The 9,688-nt window shown below is 39.9% G+C and overlaps 1 long non-coding RNA gene across 1 annotated transcript; it reads right to left on the minus strand.

Moving 5' to 3' along the window:
- Positions 1 to 7,499: 7,499 nt before the first annotated feature.
- On the minus strand, positions 7,500 to 8,192 carry LOC145973536 (uncharacterized). The gene is made up of 3 exons (XR_014439501.1): positions 8,011 to 8,192; positions 7,860 to 7,935; positions 7,500 to 7,738 (listed from the first exon to the last, which is right to left on the minus strand). It is a non-coding gene; the product is annotated as an uncharacterized LOC145973536 (long non-coding RNA).
- Between the last annotated feature and the right edge of the window lie 1,496 nt (positions 8,193 to 9,688).

Consider the following 9,688-nt stretch of genomic DNA (forward strand, 5'->3'; position numbering starts at 1 on the left):
AAATGCGGCGGTCTATTGCCGATTCTACCAATGTTGGGTGCGCTCGGATCCCTGATCGGTGGAGCGGCTGGTGTAGCGAAAGTGGTGAACGACGGAAAAGCCGCGCAACGTCAGTTGCAAGAGATGCTACGTCACAATCGCGCCATGGAAGGTCACGGATTATATCTCGCTCCTTACAAATACGGACGAGGAGCCTCAACGAGAAAGAAAAAAAAACGTCAAAGAGACGCTAAAAATGCCGCAGGGCGCAACTACCAACATACAATTGCTACAACTGGCAAAACGTATGCACATTCCATATTTTAGAGGTGTTTTCATGCGCAACTCGTTACCGATCGGTGGTATATATCAAAACGAGAGCGGCATCGTAAATTTGTATAGCGTCGAAGGACCAGGTACTCATTGGGCAGCGTATGCAAAGAGGGGGAATCGCGCTATATATTTCGACAATTTCAGCAATCTTCGACCACCGAATGAATTGGTGCGATATCTCGGACGAAACGTAACGAAGATACAGTACAATTACACACCTGTTCAAGCTTACGATCAGAGTATCTGCGAACAATTGTGCTTGCAGTTTCTTCGAACGGTCGATGCATGTGAATTTAAAGACATATATTGCGCTATTTAACTCAGTATTCGTTAAACAAACTTCTTTCCCATCGTAGATTTGAGCGACGGCGAATACGATCTCGGTCTAACGGATTTTGAGACTTATCACACGATACCGAATGTGAATTCCTCGAATAATAAATTTTACTTTGGCGAAGACGACGAGGAAATTACGATTCCCGAGGGATCGTATGAGTTGCAAAATATACATGAATTTTTGAAACATGCAATTTCACGGAAACATCGCGATGAGAAACACATTGACGGCGGTGACTATGAAGATGGCGAATATCCGATAGTGCTCCGCGCTGATTACAATACAATGAGGAGCGAGATCAAATGTGCCTACAGAATAAACTTTACCAAATCTGACAACATTGGATCGCTGCTAGGATTCTCGAATCGTATTCTCGAGCCGCGAAAATGGTACGAATCAAACATGCCGATTAACATTCTCCACGTGAATATTATCCGTATAGAGTGTAACGTAACCGCGGGTACGTACAACAACGGCATACTCGTTCATACGATACATGAATTTTCGAGGGTATCACCGGGATATAAGATATCGGAAACGCCTGCACAGATCATTTACCTGCCGATCATCGCGCGGAACATTACGGATTTAACGTTACGCGTTGTCGACCAGAACGGACGATTGCTCGATTTTCGAGGAGAAGAGATCACCGTAAGATTGCACGTACGTATGCGACGTATGAGATGCTCGTATTGAACGGATCGAAAGACGTGAGAGATAACGCAATCTTTACGAGACCAGCAACACCACCAACAACAACAACTACAACAACATCGACGTTCGCTAATATCAAATCATCCAAAAAAAAGAAACTCAGCGCATCGAACGTTGCGTTTTTACAATCTTTGGGATATGCGGTGCGAAACAGCTGAACGATGACCGACATTCTCAACATCGGTGATGAACCGATCTTTGACAATCGTATCATCAAGATCGAGACTCACACGTACAACCCGTTCGCCAATACAACGTTCGGACACAGTGACGAGATAAGAATACCCATACAACAACAGGATCTGTATACCCTGCCGTACGAGAGTTTCCTATACATCGAGGGACAATTAACGAAAAACAGAGCAACAGTTGAAGGAGAAAGTGATGCGGTACTGGCAAATAATTGCGTCGCATTCATGTTCGATGAGATTCGATACAAACTCGATGGTGTTGAGATTGATCGCAATAGAAACGTAGGAATAACTACTACGCTCAAAAACTTTGTAACGGCATCATCCGCTAGAAACGTGATTATGAAAAACGCCGGCTGGGATCGGTTGACCTATGAGAATGGACATTTCAATTTTTGCATACCGCTCCACATGTTATTGGGATTTTGCGAGGATTATAAACGAGTGGTGATTAACGCTCGTCACGAATTGATCTTAATACGATCGCGCAACGATAATAATTGTCTGTTTATGAATTCTAAAACGCTGGAGCCTGTAATAGACATATTCAAGATACAATGGCGAATGCCTCACGTGCTGTTGAGCGAGATCGAAAAACTGTCGATGCTGCGTGCTCTGGAAAGCGGACGATATCTCAGCATGGGTTTTCGCTCGTGGGATCTGTACGAGTATCCGCTATTGCAGCTTACAACCAAGCATTCGTGGGCCATTAAGACCGCGACTCAACTGGAGAAACCACGATATGTTATCTTCGCTATGCAAATAGACCGGAAGAATTCCTTGACTAAGAATGCGACTCAATTCGACCACTGCAAATTAATCAATGTGAAACTCTATCTGAATTCGGAATGTTATCCGTACGACGATATGAATCTGGATTTCAATAAAGGCAGATGTGCCATTCTGTACGACACGTACGCGCGCTTCTGCAAGAACTATTACGGATATGAGTATCTCGAGCCGAGTCTCTCCGACTATGAGTTTCAACGTCAGGGTCCGTTCGTGATTATCGATTGTTCTCGACAAAACGAATCAGTCAAGAGCGCAACCGTGGATGTGAGATTGGAATTCGAATGTAAGGAGAACATGCCGACGAATACCACTGCGTACTGTCTCATCATACACGATCGTGTGATCCAGTACAATCCGTTGACCAACGTTGTACGCAAAATCACCTAAGCGATAACATCGACACAAGAGAGAGGGGAGGAGGATATAAATCATAGTGCTGCGAGATGATTTTAGAGTTTGCCATTCCTCTCGACTGATGCATCGGGGAGAGAGAGAGAGAGATCTCGTCATGTCTATACCAACGTTTGTGGATCTGCAAGGATTTATCATCGACAAACTATTCTTCGTGAAAGAAGCGGCAGCCCTGAGGAAGGGATATGTTCTCTCGCATTATTTTTTCGCAAGTCCTGTACCGTGGAGCGTGCTAACAAAATCTGAGCAACGTCAAGTTTTATGGGTGATTAGAAATCACCACGGATTACAATGGGAAGACGGAAACGTTCCATATGGCTTGGCTCAGCGTGTAATTACAACAGCAGTTGTTGGTACGATACATGAAAAAGAATCATCTGTCGTGTACGTTAAAGGACTTGAAAAGCGAAAATGGCTGACCGATATACTAGGCGATGTGGGAAACGGCTATATTATTGAAACTTTGGATGCTGACTATGAAGATATCGATGCTCTAAATAAATTAGATATTACCAATAGTATGCGATGTGGAAAACATGTTAAGAATTGTGCATTACAAAATGTATTCAAAATATTTAACTGGTGGTCGCAACGCCAGAAAGAATTGCAAGAAAAATAAAAAAATGTAAACATTAATATGTTTTATCTCTTATTTCCCCTCCCTAATTCTTTCCCCTCCCTAATTTTTTCCTTGCGTTTCTAAGAATTTTTATCTGAGCGCCGTCTCCCCTTCTCCTAAATTTCAGAGCGTTAGAAGCATTGATCCCCCCACCACATTATACTTTTGGAAGATGAGCGTCATGTATACTCGATTATTTCTTATACGATCAGTGTCGCGTTAACACCGCTCTCGTGGTTCACTTTTCATAACTCCCAGAGAAATGTACTACGTCGAAAGAAACAGCAGCAGCGGCATCGGAAGACGCGTGAATAATTACGTGCCGAGTCGTAATAAAACTTCATCGTTTGAGAACAAATGTGACGAGTAAGTTTCGTTTAACTTTTTTATATTTTTCTATTTTTCGATTTTTACAAATTGTATTATTACTATTATTTAATTTTAATTTTTCTGTAGCATTTCGTTGGAGCGTCGTGCGGTTCGTATACTAGGTAGACGATATGCATTGACAGCTACGGAATTCAAATTCCTCGAAATTGGTATCAACGTGAGTCCACCGAGTTACGTGGAGATTGTCATAGGAGATCATCGAGGAAAGGAACTGATATTATCTCTCGAAACGTGGAAGGGACTCTACGAGCAACGTCGCAATATTCAAAATTTCCTTCGGAACGACTCTAAAGATGACTACAATTTCATAAGCGTTGGACCGCTAACAGTGAGAGTTCGTACGATTAACGACGTCAAACTCATAAGTCTCGAATCTTCAAACGTATACTTGATGATGGTCGAATCGACGTTACATCGCATGTTCGATCTCGATCACTGCATAGATGTAACTTTTGATCGATTGGATAAAATTATCCAAACAGTTGATGTCAAATTTACGCAATTCTCCAATATCGCGTCCACTGTAATAAATCCGAAAGAAATATCAAATGTAATACGCGCGAGTGACTCTTTCAACAAGCATCAACTCGTCGATTGCGAACTGGCAGCTTTAGTTTTTAGTCCATAGTACGTAAGAAAAATATATAAAACATAAATAAAGAGTTTTAAGTCTCTAAATCATGACGTAATTTCTTCGCACGCATTTCCATCCACCCAATCCTTCAAAGAATACTTCTATTTATATTGTTTATTAACTGGTAATATTGTATACTTGCGATAATACAGAGATGACAGAGAGAGAGATAAAAGGGATAAAGAGAGAGGGATATTCAGAGATTGTTGGGAGCACAAAAGAAAAAATTTTTTTGTAACTGAACCTAGGGTTGAAAATGTGTTATCTCGCTATGATTCACAGATTGCTCGAAAAGGTCGGACCCTGAAATATCTCAAAAATGTGTTGTTATCTCGCTATGATTCACAGATTGCTCGAAAAGGTCGGACCCCGAAATATCTCAAATGAAGAGGACTCTCTGCTGCACTAGAGTATCATTTCTTTCGTTGCTCTTCTGTGTTTCGGTAGTCTGCTGCACTAGAGCATCATTTCTTTCGTTGCTCTTCTGTGTTTCGGTTGTCTTGTGCAATGGCTGAAGAAAACGTAATTATCATCGACGACGATACGGATGATGATTACGATTATTGGATGGATCCAGTTGTGGCGGAGAGGATGGAGATAGAGAGAGAGGAGAGAGAGAGAGGAGAGAGATGGAAGATGATAATCTCCATGAATCATCAGACGAGGAAATAGAAATAGAACCTATAGCAGACAGTGATTATGAGAGTGATAGTAGTGATGAACTAATACACACTAAACATCGAAATTTAAACTTGATTGAAATAATGGCATTGGATCACACGAAGATATGTTGCATTTCCTATTACTACATGGAAAATGGATCAAAATATTGTACCGAGTGCTTCTATAGATTATCATTCCTATTCTTAGAAGCTGGTTTTGTTCGGGAACATAGATGCACATATTATGAACATTTATCTAATATGTCTTGCAAAGAATGTAACAAATCTTTGAATCAAATATTGGCCTGCAACATGTGCCCTATTTGCACAAATTAAATAAATGGATCATGGATAACATTGTAAGTAACTTACAATTTATAATCAAAAGTATTTTAAAATAAATTATTAAATAATTTAAACTAATGAAATGCATATGTTTTCTTCTGTTTTCAGAAACGGCTTCCCCAACATAGCCCGGCGGTCTATTTTATATATTATTATTTTTCTTTTATATTGTATACTTTTATTAAACTCACACATTTAAATAAATTATATATATTTTTAATTGTAACAAAAAATTGCAATTATTTATACGCCTTTATCTTGCGCTCTCTCTCGCACTAATTATAAGTCTCGCTATCGTTCTCTCTCGTACGCGTTCTTTTCGCACTCTTATCGTTCTCTCTTACACGCGCGGCAAGGGTACAAAGCAGCCGAACATCAGAAATAAAAAATAAATAAATAAAGAAGAAAGAAAAAAGAAAAAGAAGGTTCCAAGATCCAATCCTTCAAAGGAATATCGCTGTTTATATTTTTTTATTGTTTATACTTGTCATAAAACATCCAACACGTCCCCAAGCGTCCCCCGCCCCGCAGCCCCCGCGCCGCCGAAATCCCGCGTGTCGTCATCCCCCGCGCCACCGAAATCCCGCGTGACGTCATCCCTGATAGGACCTGAGTTAGAACCCGCGTGACGTCATCCCTGATAGGACCTGAGTTAGAACCCGCGTGACGTCATCCCCCTTCCATCCTGCGTGACGTCATTCCCCCGCGCCGCTGAGATCCCCTCGCCCCTCACCCCCCTGAGATCCCTGCGTTAGAACTCTCCTAGTGCTAACTACTCTTCTTCTCTCGTGCTAGATATATCTACCTCATCCGGTACCATCGCTGATGAAGATGGCCCGGCAGAGGAAATATCGACACGTTGTCGAAGAGGTTGCATATAACACATATGATTGCGCGGTTGTTGTGAACGGCATAATTTGCAATAAGAAACGCCGCATTCGTGTTTTAAATTCGATTTAACGATACGACCGCAACTGTCGCAAAATCGCACGATGCTACAAACATTAACGCATGTTCTACCGTCGTACGATTTGTCGCTACGATGACGCTCAAAACACCCTACACCGTAAAATAACCGATTGCACGCGTCGCATTTTATTTCGGTGTAAGTGGAATCGCACGGCGGTACGGATAAACATCGCGGGCATTTATTTAAACACCGGTGACTATTAGGCCTATCATTTCGAAAGCCTACATTACACGCTACACAATAATCGCGAGTACCACCGGCGGCTTTTAAATTTAAAATAGGATTATAATGTTGCGAATCCTCGCAATATGCGATATTTAATCGCCGTGAGGACTCGCGTCCGAGAGAAGTGAGTATTTCAGTTCCGTCATACAACGGTTTTTCGCCACGACCGAAAGTATTAAAATTATACACAACAATCGCGATATTGTCTGCGACGAAATAACGTTGGAAATGTTCGATTTCGCGAATTCCACAACCCTCTTCCGGTATTACGACACCGGCATTTTTTGTTAATTGCAATGCACATTTGCGTTGTAACGAAGAATGCGGATATCTTATCGCGTTCCATTTCTCATGCAGCTCGCCTGTACGGATATTACCGCGCTCGCTATAAGTTTGAGCTACTACGAGGGCTCGAGGGAAGCACAGGTTATCCGAATTATTAATTTCGACTATCGAACGTTTCGCGACATCCCCACGTGTTAACGCGACGCGACCGCGACCTGAAGTCATCGAGACATTATAAACCCGAATGTTAAATTGGTCGGCGATATCGAGACCACCGGCGCTCTGTGCTAACGAACTCACGAGTCTCCAAATATCCTCATAACTCAAATCGCGAGCCGGACGAAAAGATATCCCCGCAGGACCACGCGATAAATTCGGCGAATCAAACGATAATCCTACGTAATCGCCCGATTCGCATGAATTTAACGCATACGCGTGAATTTCGCGAAACGCGTTTTCTAACGAGTGATATATATCGACGCCTTCAGTCAACGGTCGTATCGTAAAACTCGCTTCTCTGCCGATTATCCGGAATCTTCTAAATTGGCGCGCATTTTCCGATATTAAATATACAAAATTAAAATTATTATTTCCGACCTGATGGTGAAGTTGTTGCTGCTGTTGTTGCTGCTGTTGTTGCTGTTGTTGATGTTGTTGTTGCTGCTGGTACTCATGCTCCTCCTCCTCCGCGTCCTCTTCACCCTCCTCAGTCTCGGATGAAATATTTTCCGAGCGGGGTAACTCGGCTACCTCGCCCTCAGTCTCCTCCTCCACCGCTTCTTCTTCTTCTTCCTCATTGCTGCGGGAGAGCGCTGAATTTTGTTCGCCGTCAACACCACCTCCGTATTGCACTGTTAAAAATAAAAAACCGTATAAATTATAAAATACTATTTTTATTATTTTTACTATTTTAATATTTTTATACTCGAATATAATCCGTACTATGAATGTTAATACAACGAAATAACTCACCTTTTTAGCAATATTCGTTGTTTTTTATTCCGTTACTAATATTCCGGGGAATAGCTAATCCCCCTGCGACGAGTTTCTAAAGAAAAATTAAGAATTTGTTAGATTAAATTCGAGCATAAAAATATACCGAGAAATAAATTAATAAAGTTACCTTCTCTGGAGGGAGCGTATACATTTTCCTCTTCTTCTTCATACCCCTCTTCTTCCTCTCTCTCTGTCTCTTCTTCTTCTTCTTCTTCTTCTACCACTATCACTTCTTCCTCTTCCTGCACTTCTTCTGCTTCCCCGGTCTCCTCTGTCTCTTCTTCATTAATCTCCACTCTCTCGCGCTCCTCCTCCATCTCTCGCGGAAATTCTAATAATATTTTAAGATTTGAATATTTAATATTATAGAAACAAAATTTAAAAAAAGTTTGAAAATTTGCAATTAACAATTACATATTTTTTCTTAAAAACAACTGTTTTTTTTTACACCAATTGATTCCTCTCATTATTTTGCATATAAAAGTATTAAGGTAAGATAATCGAAAAATGAATATTTTACTAGATATTTTATGGTTTATATAAAATTAAGAAATTATTTCAAGCCTCATAACTCGAAAAGTACTCAATGAAGAAATACTTTATTATAGTGTTTTGGAAAGCTCTCGAGATAAGCTATAAAAATACATAATAAAAAATAGGGTTCCATTTAAAAAATTAAACCTTCATGTGACATTTTTGTTTATTACTTAATAATTATTGCGAATTTTGCAAAATGGTAGAGGACTTTTCTTCTTAGTTTGACCCAATCTATCATCACTTTTCGTTTGGTCCCTCACGAATCGGACACACTGTATATATATATATATATATATATATATATATATTTGTATGTATAAATTTTGAATTATAATATTAGCCTGCATTTTTGCAAAAGTAACTCTCCGATTTGCTAATTTTGCACTATCAGCAATTTGTCCATAAAAAATTATCATCTAATATTTGGGGAATAATGAAAAAAATAGAGCAGTCATCGATATATTAATTTCGTGCATTACGAAGAAAGAAGAATAATATGGATTGGACGGTTTGCAAAAATTGTAAAAGTTTCTCATCTGTACGAAGAAAGAAGAATAACATGGATGAACGGATTTGCAAAAATTGTAAAATTTCTCATCTTCTGATCTTCGTATTCTTCTGATTTTAACTCTGGATTTATACACACTCTGTAACCTAGCTGGCGGAAGCAACAATCATTTTCTGTGTCCATCCTGCCACGTCTACGACGTGAGATTCGATTTAATAAATAACTTTTTGAATAAGTTCCACGAGGATCCAATGCTGTAAAAAATAATTCTGTTATCCGATTATCCATTCTCCTAGCTATTCCGGAAATGAGATCCACAACAGCGACGAAGGTGGAATAGATTTTTAATATCAGTCTTAGCGCTTTCGGAAGAGGCATCTCACTTCCAGAATTAAAAAAAAGGATGGGAAAATAAATCTTACAAGTTTAATAAAACAACTTGTCTAAGAGAGAAGGCTCCATAATAAAACCGGAATAAGCCATCTCAAAACACAATTTTTGTGACTAACTCGAGAGCTGTGGACTGGAAAGGAAACTAATTACCTGCACACTGAAAATAAAATTATTAGCGACGATTTTATTAAGAAGACATAAATGATCGAAGTTGATGCTACAGATGCTATAGAAGATTATCATGTTTCTATGTGCTCTTATAAAGAATTAAAAGAAAAGAAAAAGAAGAAGGAGACAAGCAGATTTTATCTTCATCAGTACTTCTTATGTATTTCAAGAAATCGTATTTGGGAAAGAAACCGGTCTG

Source organism: Camponotus vicinus, unplaced genomic scaffold (assembly GCF_025532165.1).
Source record: "Camponotus vicinus isolate PSW18456_S1 unplaced genomic scaffold, iyCamVici1.0 SCAF_6, whole genome shotgun sequence".
Taxonomy (NCBI): Eukaryota; Metazoa; Arthropoda; class Insecta; order Hymenoptera; family Formicidae; genus Camponotus; species Camponotus vicinus.